We start from the raw sequence: 12,961 nt of genomic DNA, 5'->3' as shown, positions 1-12,961 counted from the left end.
ATCATACAATAATTAGCCCACCATAAAAATTTCATCACAACTGGACTATAGAAAATGTAGCTACGAATTATTCTAATTAATTTCAAAAAAGCATAGATCTAAAGCCACAGCAAAAACTTTATACTAAAGCATACTATATTATATGTTCACTGTGTAGATCTACTATGTGGAGTCCAACAAAATTGGATTTTCTATTTTATGATTTTTTTGTGATTTACTATGATTTTTCAAAGATTCAGCTGAAATAAATAAAAAAGATAAAGATAAAATCGTCTTCAAAATTGCTTATAACAGGGCGAGAAATGTAAGATGAACGGTTTTAAAAGTTGAGGGAGGTGTTTTGCTCGGTTTTAGAGTTCACGGAGGAAAAGCGGACTTTCGCGAAAATTAAGGGAGGCAGAACTTCTTCATAAATACCGCCCTCTTCTGTTTCATCTTTGCTCTTGTTTTCGCTGTTAAGTGCTTGTTTAGTTCCCAAAAAGTTTTCCAAAAAATGCTACAGTAGCCATTACATCGAATCTTGCGATACGTGCATGGAGCATTAAATGTAGACGAAAAAAACTAATTGCACAGTTTGATTGGAAATTACGATACGAACATTTTGAGTCTAATTAGTCCATAATTAAACACTAATTACTAAATAAAAACAAAAATACTACAGTAGTCGAATTCCCAAAATTCTCGAACTAAACGCAGACTTACAAGTTCGAGCACCAATGCTTCAACACACGGCAGCCCAGCCAAGGGTGATGGGTGCGGCACATCAATCGCATCTGTTATACGGCAGCCCGGCAGCGGTTTCCACTGTTTACCTTCTCGTCAACGTCCACTCAAAAAAAAAACTTCTCGTCAACGGCAAGCGTCTCCACATAAAAGGCCCCGTTGCAACTCCGGCAGCAGCACATGGGCAATGGCGGCCCAGTAACAAGCGATGGCAGCCTGGAGATGGGAACAGCGTCCCGATGGCAGCAGAACGTACGGCAGCCCGGCGGTGCCCCGCAGCATGCAGCCCAGCTAGCTATCGTGGAGTCCCGGCCCGTCAATGACCAACTCTATCTCAGACAATATTGCGGCCGAGGCGCCGAGCACTGAGGCGTACAAAGCTGCATGAACGTGCCTACAAGCAAGCAAATAAAGTAACGCCTGAGATATAGTAACCACAAAATTATAAAAAAGAATTCAAAAACACTCTAATGAAGTCTAAAAGTGTTCTAAAAACGTTTCACAAAAAATATGAGATGAAACATACATCTAATGCCGAATTCATTCCTGCTATGCATTCAAGACAGTTTACCACCTCAACTTGTGAAACCCCGCTTAAATTACATCCATTTCCCAATTAGAAGCGATTTTCAAGGCGATTTTATCCGTTTTTAGTTGAAAACGCTCAGTAACCACGAAAACTGTTGCTTTTAAGTTTCTACAAATTTTTATAAAAAACGTAAAGACAGATTGGGAGACGAGAAAACCAAACAAAATATTTGGAGTTCATGAAATTATCTTTTCAAGCTTAAAAAGATACACTCAACTCTAGCAAAATGTGATAAATAAACAGAAAATTTTGGAAACTTTCTTAAACATGCTAGTTGATTGATGTTTAAACATGTCTTGAAAACTCTTTAATTAGGGGTATAGTGCCCGTGCTAACGCCACGGCGGCATTTCTGGGATATACATGAAAACAAATGAACGATGATATTTTTTCCATACTTTTCTTCAGGGTACATAGTATACAGCCCGTGGTAACACTATGGTAACAACCAAAATACTATATATAGTATGTCGTTTCAAAAAAATACTATATGCAAGAAAAATACTATATGTCATTTCCCCTCAAACAACCAAGTCATTTCATTAAGAAATGAATTTTACAACTATAAGACATCAAGGTCTCGACCTGTTCTAAGGGGGTGTTTGTTCCGCACCCCAAATTATGTAATCCAGCTTACAATATATAAACTGAAACAAACATGCACATATTATGGCTAGATTATTACAATTTATAGGCCAGATTCTCATAAACTACACGATATTTAAAATTCAGATTACTCCACCCACAAGAGAGCAATGGGCTTCTTTTCCAAATCAAAACAAGGGTGTGTACTTCTGCAGGGAAACCAACGGTAAATATTCTCAACATACCTTGATTTTATAGCTTGTCATATATTAGAAAAATGAAATGGAAAGAAACGGTTCAATTTCAGAGAAATATATAGAATAAAGCATGCCTTGAGCACGGTACATATATTTAATATAGCAAATAATTCCTATGCATCACATAGATACACATAATACTGAAACAAGTAGATCAGAACTCAAGAGAATGGAAGGGTATAAGTAAAAAAGGGGAACCTGTATTCTGTTCTCTCAAATACACAAAATAATCAGTTATAAGTTCATCTCAATGTGTCCTTTTTAGAACCAAGAGATGGAACAGAGATGACATCTCAACAAAGCACCAGATCAGATAAATGGCACAATTGAGCAGATAACGGGTTGCAGATATTTAGATTTTAGTAGGGTATCTCTAAAGCATAAATGTCACTAATCATGCGGATCAAAACTGGTTGCAGATATTTAGATTTCAGTAGGTTATCTCTAAAGCATAAATGTCTTGGTACAAAAGCAAACCAGAAATAGGCTTACAGAACTAATTCAACAACAGAATGGAACCTAGATATCACTGTGCGCTCATGTCAGATCCTCATCTGCATCCACAGTTGACCTCCAATTGGAACACCTCACTACCTCAAACTTACCTTTGTAAAAACCTAACTCATCAAGCATCAAAACCCAATTAAAAAAGCCATTGGAATGATGCAACGAACGTAGAAGAATCCATCCCAACCACCCAGCCTCACAATAAAATAGGATAAAAAAAACTATCAGGATAGTCGTAGAAACATCTCCAGTTTGAATAAAAAGACAACAGCGAAAAATATTTTATTTAGAACCATTACACATAAGGACCTTTTGTCACGCAAGCCACCACGAACAGGACCTCCTGCCACCGTCGCTTGCCCCATGGAACTGTCGGCCACCAGGGATCACTGCTGCTGATGTGGAAGCGGCTCCCTGAAAGCCCGTGCAAGGGAAGCTCGCTGTGGTCATGCAGGGAGCTCGGCAACACCTTGAGTTAGAGCTAGGAGACTGGACAGGCATTTCAACAAGCGCCTTGGGTTCAATCCTGGATAGATCCATTAATCCAAGATAACAGCGGCATGTCCATCCACCAAATACCAGCAGCGCATGTCATCGAGCACTAACAGGACGACAGTTACTCACCAAATCAGTCTGAGGAGTTGGAGGATGGAGACGTCGCCGTCATGGCAGCATGCGAGCTAAGTCTCATCGTCGACCGGGGCCAGACCCCGCCACATGCCAAGAGAAGGCCCAGCATGCTGCCGCCACATCTCCGACCAGGTTTAGGCAAATATGATATTCCGTCCAGGAATCAAGTAAATCTTGCTAACATGTGGATTAAAACAAAGATTGTCACTCTGGTACATGGATTAGAAATAATCAAACATATCAGAAGAAATCTTACTATGAAAATAATTTACTAAAAGACACCTAAGATCCTGTAGAAGCTAGGAAGTTACCAAAAGGCTTGCAGCTAATGTTTTGTGGTACACATACACCTGCAAGAAAACAGTGCAGCAACAAAAATAATCAGATATATAGGTATGTTTCTTTTGTCATACATGTTACAATTTTTTCTACATCAGAGGGGAATGTTTGTCATCCTATTCCTTTTGGAAATCAAGTGCAAGCAAATAAATAGCTCATTATATGCCACTGTATATCTTATTTTCCTTTTCAAAATGAAAGGTCCATTCTGTTATCTATCCATGGGTTGGAATTTGACGAAAAAGCAACATTACACCAGGTTGGAGACCATGACATAAATCCTACATATATATAAACAAAAATCCATATTAGAACTTTTTCTGTATTAAGCTAGTTGACAAGTTACATGTAGAAATACGTAATCCATGTATGGATGGAGGTAGCTCTCAATTCTTTCGAAGCCAGATGGGACTGCTCATCATTATTCAGTTTATTTTGGAAACCAAGGTTATGCAAGTCATTATATGCCATTGCCCCAGTTTCCATTCATCAACTTTGGAGCATCACAAGAAGTCCGTTGTATGTGCTAGCGCCTACTGTAACATAAGAACTGCAGTTTTTTTGTTTCTTTTGTCGTTAAGAACCCAATCAGTTTACCAGGTATAAATAGGTTTAAATAACTTATTATTTCATTACAATGGTATTTTTTCTAGAACCATTCTGTCCAAACGTAGACAATTTTTAATGTTTTTGCTAGGAAGATAAAGGTCATACCATAAGATTTCTGCTCTGCTACAAGGCCACAATTTTTAATGTTTTTGCTAGGTAGTTGGAATGTAGGGTCATTTACAGGTAAGTTAAGAGAATTAGTTGATACCGCGACTAGGAGGCGTATAAATATATTATGCGTTCAAGAGACTAAATGGAAGGGTCAGAAGACGAAGGAGGTGGACAATACAGGTTTTAAGCTTTGGTACACAGGGACAGTCGCGAATAGAAATGGAGTAGGAGTTTTGATTGATAAGAGCCTCAAGAATGGTGTGGTGGGAGTGAGAAGGCAAGGAGATAGGATTATCTTAGTCAAGCTTGTCGTTGGTGATATGGTATTGAACGTAATTAGTGCGTATGCCCCCCAAATAGGTCTCGATGAGAGTGCTAAGAGACAGTTCTAGGAAGACTTAGATGGCCTGGTTAGAGCTATACCTAGTAGTGAGAAGCTTTTTATAGGAGGAGATCTTAATGGGCATATAGGTACTACAAGCGCAGGTTTCGAGGCAGTTCATGGAGGTTTTGGGTATGGTAGTAGGAATCAGGAGGGGGAGGAAGTTCTGGATTTCGCGGTAGCTTTTGACCTGATGATAGCCAACACTTTCTTTAGAAAGAGAGAATCTCATCTAGTGACCTTCAGTAGCAGACAACACAGTAGCCAGATTGACTTTGTCCTCGCAAGAAGAAAGGACAAACGAGCATGCTTGGATTGCAAGGTGATACCAAGGGAGTGTGTTGTTTCTCAACATAAGCTTTTGGTGGCAGATTTTCGTTTTCAGATGCGTGCCCGTAGGGATAAACAAGCTAAGATTGAAAAAATAAAGTGGTGGAAACTGAAAGGAGAGACGTCAGAGGTATTCAGGGAAAGGGTTATCAAAGAGGGCTCTTGGAAGGAAGAAGACGACATAAACAACATGTGGGAGAAGATGGCAACCAACATTCGGAAGGTGGCCTCAGAGGTGTGTGGAGTAACCAAAGGAAGTGGAGGCGAGGCTAAAGATACTTGGTGGTGGAACGAGGAAGTCCAAAGGGCTATTAAGGAGAAGAAAGAATGCTATAGACGCTTGTACCATGACAGGAGTGTGGACAACATAGAGAAGTACAAGGTGGCAAAGAAGACTGCAAAGCGAGCTGTAAGTGTGGCAAATGGTAGAGCGTACGAGGATCTTTACCAACATTTGAGTACGAAGAAAGGAGAGAAGGACATTTATAGGATGGCTAGGGTTCGTGAGAGAAAGACACGGGACTTCAACCAAGTTAAGTGCATTAAGGATGAAAGGGAGCATCTCTTGATGAAGGAGGATGAGATCCGACATCGATGGCAAGAGTATTTTGACAAAAGTTCAATGGTGAGAATATGGACACAATCTTTCAGTTGGATGACTCTTTTGATGACACCAATAGGCGCTTTGTGCGGAGAATCCAAGAATCTGAGGTCAGAGAGACGTTGAAAAGGATGAAAGGAGGTAAGGCAATGGGACCGGATGATATCCCAATCGAGGTGTGGAGATGCCTCGGGGACATAGCTATAGTATGGCTAACCAAGCTGTTCAACCATATTTTTTGATCGAACAAGATGCCTGATGAGTGGAGAAGAAGTATATTGGTACCGATCTACAAGAATAAATGGGATATTCAAAGTTGTACTAATTACCGGGGAATTAAGTTGATGAGCCATACTATGAAGCTATGGGAGAGAGTTATCGAGCATCGTTTGAGAGCAATAACGCGGGTCTCTATGAACCAATTTGGTTTCATGCTCGGAAGGTCAACCATGGAAGCTATTTTCTTAATAAGACAAGTTATGGAGCGGTATAGGGAGAAGAAGAAGGACCTACACATGGTTTTTATTGACTTGGAGAAGGCTTATGATAAAATACCAAGAAATGTTATGTGGTGGGCTTTGGACAAACATAAAGTCCCAACGAAGTACGTCGGGCTCATTAAGGACATGTACAACAATGTTGTGACTAGAGTTCGAACAAGTGATGGAGACACAGATGACTTTCCGATTAGGATAGGACTACATCAAGGGTCAGCTTTGAGCCCTTATTTGTTTGCTTTAGTGATGGATGAGGTCACAAGGGACATACAAGGGGACATCCCTTGGTGTATGCTTTTCGCGGACGATGTAGTGCTAGTTGATGAAAGCCGGACAGGAGTGAATTAGAAACTGGAGTTATGGAGGAAGACTTTGGAGTCCAAAGGTTTTAGACTCAGTAGAACTAAAACTGAGTATATGAGATGTGACTTCGGTACTACTACTCGGGAGGAGGAAGATGTTAGTTTGGAATGTCAAGTAGTGCTTAGGAATGATACCTTTCGATATTTAGGATCAATGCTACAGAGGGACGGGGATATTGATGAAGATGTTAGCCATAGAATCAAAGCAGGGTGGATGAAGTGGCGGCAAGCGTCTGGTGTCCTATGTGACAAAAGAGTACCACAGAAGCTAAAAGGCAAGTTTTATAGGACGGCGATTAGACCTGCTATGTTGTATGGTGCAGAATGTTGGCCTACGAAAAGACGACATGTTCAACAGCTAAGTGTCGTGGAAATACGTATGTTGCGTTGGATTTGTGGTCATACAAGAAGGGATCGAGTTCGGAACGATGATATACGTGATAGATTAGGGGTAGCGCCAATTGAAGAAAAGCTTGTCCAACACCGGTTGAGATGGTTTGGACATGTGCAACGGAGACCTCCAGAGGCACCGGTGCGTAGTGGAATCCTAAGCCAGGATAGTAACGTGAAGAGAGGCAGAGGAAGACCGAAGTTGACTTGGGTAGAGACAATAAAAGGAGACTTGAAAGGATGGAATATACCCAAAGACTTAGCCTTAGATTAGAGTGCTTGGAAGACAGCTATTCACGTGTCTGAACCTTGATTGCTTCTGATGGGTTTCAACTCTAGCCTACCCCAACTTGTTTGGAATTTAAAAGCTTTGTTGTTGTTGTTGTTGTTGTTGTACAAGGCCACACTCAAGGACGGCAGCCTGGTGGCCGTCAAGCGGCTCCGGGAAAAGATCACCAAGGGTCACAAGGAGTTTGAGGCCGAGGCGGTGGTGCTTGGCAGGATCCGTCACCCCAACCTGCTGGCGCTCAGGGCTTACCACCTGGGAACAAAGGAGGAGAACCTACTCTTTTTCAATTACATGCCCAATGGCAGCCTCCACTCATTCTTGCACGGTCAGATTTTCTGCTCTGCTACTCTGTTCATTGTTCAGTACTATTCATTTCTGAATTCTGTATACAGTATGGTTCACAAATCGTAATTCATAGCTAACTCTTTCAGCTACTGTTAAGCAATTCGTACGAGAGATGCTTGGGACACTGCCAATTGACAGGGAATTTTGCTATGTATTAGGGAATTTGTGTGTCAGCAGTTCTAGCTTGTTAATTGCTGTCTGCTAGTATGTTTCAGCAAATGCTATGCTTGGTCTGAACATGTACAGATTCAGTCATCGGAAGACTGATAATCTGATATAGCTGTGATTATGCTAGCATTACATTTTCTTTTGATTAAGCTAAAAGAATGAAGTGAGCTTTTAGACCTTAACGTCCTAAAAATCCTGTCAGTCAGAGGTTCGTAGCATCAGCCAAAAAAGTTAGGTAGTATGCATGGACTGCTGCTGCTACTAGGTTCAGTGAAAACAAACACATCACCTTGTGCAGTTTTGGGCCAAACAAACTAAGGATGTTTTATGATTTGATGCCCAAGTAATGAAGTAAAGAGCTGTAATTCATCTTCTCAACACTATTCTACTGCTTTGTTACTTGAAATATGTTGATAGTTTTTGTCCCCAGCTAGAAAATTTTCAGCATTCAGTATTCAACTCTGCAATATTTGTGAACTGAAACTCTGAAGTTGTGTTGAAACCGAAAAATTTCAGTATTCAGTATTCAATTGTTGTTTGAACAGAACGGCTACATCGGCAGCATTCAACTTTCTTTTTGATTTGTGAACTTGACATTCCTTTCATTTCAGGAACTTTGGCACTGGAACTGACAATCTGAACTTTGATATTTGCTAATGATCTGGTTCAGCTCGCGCTCCGAACACGCCGGTGGACCGGGCGACGCGGATGATGATCGCCATGGGCACGGCGCGTTAGGAAATACAAAACGCATATGTATACATGTTTGCTAACGATTCGTTAAACGCTGCAGCACATCATCCAAAAAATGCATATGTATACATCTAGGTCAAGCAGAATCAGAATGAGAAAGGAAAATTAAATCCATGTCAAGCTTCCAGAGATGAAATCAATTGCAACATGTAATGAGCCATCGTTACCTTGCAGCTCATGACCTGCAGGCTGAATTAGATCCAGTGAAAGGACCCGGTGAAAGCGAAAACCCACCGTCTTCCCCTCATCCTGCTCATCCGGGCTGCCGCTGCGATGGGCTAGTGACGCGGGTGGACGGAAAAGGCGCTGGAGCCTGTTCGGCGTAGGCCCGTAGCCGCCTCCGCCTCCGCCTGAGCCTCCACCACGGCGTCACGCGGATCAGGTGAGGTGGGTCGGCGGAGCAAGAGGCGTCGCCCTTCCGTCGCTGCCTTCCACCGCCGGTGGCGAGGCGACGCGCCGCCTCCACCACCGCGGCCGGCGGCGATTCACCACCTCGCCGCGCCGCCGACCCACCGCCGGAGGTGAGGAGAGCGGTTTCGTTTACACGTAGACGAGGAGTATATAGTACTCCTAGTAGTATAGTACATCCACAAGTAGTACTAACATATATTAATAATAGGAGTCTCCAAGCCATACATCACGACAAACAAGGTTACATAACCGCAAACTCGAAATACTAGGAGTCTCACTGCTCACAAGGTTTCGAAGCAAAGAGCCCCTCGCTCAGGGGAACAGGCAACCTAAGCAACGAGACCTTTTTGGAGCTCCAGCAGCATCATCCTCGTTACTCGCCGCGTCGTGGTCATTCTCGTGTGCTGCCTGCAGATCCATTTCGCCATTGCCTGCGCGCACGCACAAGATTAACATCTACGGAGTATTATTGCAACAATAAGATGCACGCAGATCGATCTAGCTGGATCGATTCACAAACAACCATTAAAATTATATTATATAGTTCTAGTAAAAGACTACTCCAGTAACTAACCTTGCTGTTCGTGGCCCCACGGGGCAACCATCAGCTTACAGTTTGGCATAGCATTCGCGCATGTGATGTGGATGGCGCCATCGGCGTTCTTTTGCGGCATCCAACGCGCAGGATCTCCGTGGACACGAGGGTGGAAATAAGCGCTATCAGACAGCTTTTGCCGTCGCGCGAGAATAATGGGGGGAAAACACCGTTACCGTCCAAGTTAGTCACACACATGGTTAAAAAAAAAAACCGACATCTAGAATAGGTTGTACTTGTACATATACAAAATACTTACGACTGATATGTGACGATTCGTCATAATCCATGACGCCTCCCTGTTCACCAGGACGAAGCTGCCGTCGGGCTGAAAGATGTACTCCCATCTCTGGTACGTGTCCCATGGGTTAGCGGCTGCGAAGCTAAGGCGGTCTTCGGAGGGCACTAGAGCGAGGCAGTGCAGAGTGTCGGGGCAGATGACCTTGACCGTCGCAGCCGGCGCTCCTGCAAAAACGGCGTAGTCAAAGGCGGCAGCACCGTCCATCTCTCTCGATCGATCTCTCTGTGGAGGAGGAGGAGGAGGAGTGCTGCTGGTTTTCGTGCTAATTAAGCCTGTTTATGCTGTCGTCTTGCCTTCTTGGTGAATCATCTTGGGAGCTTTATAAACACGGCTGCTGTGCAATGCGTTGCAGCGGAGCTCCTCTGTAAGTGGGGATAAAAAATTGTCTTTTCCCCTCTTTCCGATTTGTTTTTTTTAATTAATTAAAGATTAATTTGTGCTTTTTCCCCTCTCCTTTTGGAAATCAGTGTGAAGGGCTCTAAGGCCCCGCCCAGTGCGGGGGCAAGTAGTCACTGTGACCAGTGGCAAATTGTCCACAGAAGGAAAAGGCGGCCGTGGTGGTGGACCGAGAGGCGAGAGCCGGCGGGGAGGCCATCCATAGATAGTGTCGCAGGCAGGCAAATCTCTTCCTCGCTGGGGAGGGCGTGCTTCGGCTCACGTGCGTGCCATTTCTTCGTTCCAGCAAAGGAAAAGAATTCAAACCCACTGGCTATCCAAGAAGTGGAGCATTTTATTTGTATTTATCCAGTAGATAAGGTCAGCAGCCCTTCCTGTTTTCACAGAAAAAAGCTGGCCATCCAAGAAATTGAGGGACCGAGCCATCGAGGGAGCATGTGCGCGCAGGCTACGGTACCAAATGTCGCGAGATTATTCACGCGAGGGAATGCCGTTATTATCAGTACTCTCTCTGTTTATATGCTCACTCCGTCCCCCAAAAGTGACGTTCTAGGATCTTGCAGAGAGATCAGTGGAGAAGATAAGGGCGTGTTCGGTACACTTCTCAGCCTACCCTGGCTCGCATCAGCCAGCCAGGTCCCCTTTGGCCTGGCCCTGTGCATGCAAGGAGTGGGAGTTTGGTTGGCTGGCTCTCTGCGGCCTGGACACATGCAACCGGTGTTTGGTTTCCTAAACTTGCATCTAAATCAAATTGTGAGGGTGCAGGAACCATGTTTGGTTGCCCGCATAGAAGCTGGTGGAGTTACCACTTTGTTTGAGTGGTAAGGTTACCACCAGCAAGTCCAAACATTGGTACAACAATTTGTTTGCAATGAATATTACATCATTTTGGAAAGCAAAATTAAAATTACTAAAGCCTGGACTAATATTATTAGACCCTCCACTAAAATTACAACATCCTTCCAGTTGTGACCTCCCTTCTTTGCAATACATATTGCAGGCTCCACTACGAACATGCCATCTGTTGTATGCTTTGGCCCAGCTAGAGTAGACCCCAGGCTCCTTCCCAACATGAACAACATACCAAGCCATAAGATCAATCAAAAAACATCACAGGCAATGGACATGTGCTCAGATTAATCAAAATAACATCACAGACAATGGACATGTGCTCAGATCAATCAAAAAACATCACAGGCAATGAACATGTGCTCAGATCAATCCAAAAACATCACAGGCAATGGACAAGTGCTCAGTTCAGTCATAAAGCATAACAGGCAATGGACATGTGCTCAGATATAAGAAAACAAACATCACAGGCAATAAGGCAAGTGCTCAGAATGAAATTGTGCAAATCGCAGGCACAGGCTGGTGCCCATATCAAGTTCAGAACCACAAGGTTCACATAATTGGCAATGGACTCATGGTTATATTACCACCACTAGGTTGATCTAGGTTGTAGGTGCAGGGTTATCTAAGACACTAACTATATGTTAGTGTTAGTAAGTAAGCTATGCAGGATCAGATCAACTGTACAAAAGAGAAGGTCAACCCACTACACATCCACCAGCTGTAGTTAGGTATGCACAAAAGAGGCACTGCACAAAAAGATCAACCCCAAGCTGTGAAGCCTTCATATGTAGTAGTGCTTGGCCAAGTAGGTCCTTAGCCACAACTCGGTGGGAGTCAGACATCTTAACAAAAGCTGAACCCAAGGCCTTGTTGTCTAGCAGATGGCCATAAGCACACATCAGTGCTTCTCCAGTGAAGCCTGGCACAAACATAACAGCACCATACAGCTCAGGGTGGGAATCCTCAACCTTGGTCGACCTAATAGCATCAGCAACATCCTTCACTGCCTCTGCCATGCCAGTGAACAGAACAACATCCTCTTCTGCCAGCATGGATCTCTTCCTCTTGTTACCAACTCCTCCCTCACTCTTGGTATCCTCAGGAGTCACAGTCTTGCCACTGTTCAGGATCTCAGTCTTCAGTGAGCTCTCAGCACAGTCAGATGGTGTGCCAAGTAGCTCGTTGGAGCCCATAGCCCACTTGCCTGTTGCCTGACCATTGGCAAAGATGACCATCATCTGCTTGTAGTGTTGTATGGGCTTGATGAGCAGTGGAGCATCATTGGGGTGGTCCTGCATTATGAACTGTCCCTTGTTAGCCATAATGACAAAATGTTTCAAAGAGTCATCTAACAAATCAAGTTGTAGTATCACAGGTTCTTGCTCACCTTGGTATGACCATTGTAGTGTTCCTCCTTAAGAACAATCATGCAGTTGTCCTTATCCCACTGAGCTCCACTGAGGTCCCTCAGCTTGGACAGTTTCACCCACCTCTGCCTCCACTTCCTCAGGTGGTTGTACACCTGGGTACCACTAACTTCATGACCACAGAACTTTTGCAGGGCCTTTGCCACCTTGTTCAGGTGCACTTCTTTGAAGCCCTTATCAGTCCTCACTCCAATGGTAATGAGCTAGCACATTTGCTTCAGCACAAAGGCAGACATGGGCTCAGTCCACCTCAGAGAGGTCCTCTGCTGAGCAGGTTCCTGTGATGCTAGTATGAAACCAGTCACATCATCCCCAGCAACCACATTGTCACCAGCCAAAAGACCACCATCCAGTCTAGGGAACACAAGCTCATCAGCAGGCATCATCTCCTCAGCCATAGCCTAATTCATCATTGCACATGCCCAGAGCCTTAGCACAGGTGTATTATGTCAAGAAAAAAACATCATTGCACATGTCCAAAGCCTCAGATCAAGTGTAGTATCACAGAAAAAA

At 43.6% G+C, this 12,961-nt stretch overlaps 2 long non-coding RNA genes across 3 annotated transcripts; both read right to left on the bottom strand.

The window, feature by feature from the left end:
* Nucleotides 1-1,856: 1,856 nt before the first annotated feature.
* On the bottom strand, nt 1,857-8,770 carry LOC136487617 (uncharacterized). 2 transcript variants are annotated; one of them, XR_010767309.1, is made up of 3 exons: nt 8,634-8,770; nt 3,602-3,640; nt 1,857-3,499 (listed from the first exon to the last, which is right to left on the bottom strand). It is a non-coding gene; the product is annotated as an uncharacterized lncRNA (long non-coding RNA). The 2 variants fall into 2 exon arrangements; XR_010767310.1 differs by having other exon boundaries at nt 1,857-3,467.
* A 418-nt stretch (nt 8,771-9,188) lies between these two features.
* LOC136487618 (uncharacterized) lies at nt 9,189-9,956 on the bottom strand. Its single transcript, XR_010767311.1, has 3 exons — nt 9,732-9,956; nt 9,452-9,605; nt 9,189-9,308 (listed from the first exon to the last, which is right to left on the bottom strand). It is a non-coding gene; the product is annotated as an uncharacterized lncRNA (long non-coding RNA).
* Nucleotides 9,957-12,961: the final 3,005 nt, after the last annotated feature.

This window comes from Miscanthus floridulus, chromosome 10, assembly GCF_019320115.1.
Source record: "Miscanthus floridulus cultivar M001 chromosome 10, ASM1932011v1, whole genome shotgun sequence".
NCBI classification, from domain to species: domain Eukaryota; kingdom Viridiplantae; phylum Streptophyta; class Magnoliopsida; order Poales; family Poaceae; genus Miscanthus; species Miscanthus floridulus.
This window is presented reverse-complemented; position numbering and strand designations above follow the sequence as displayed.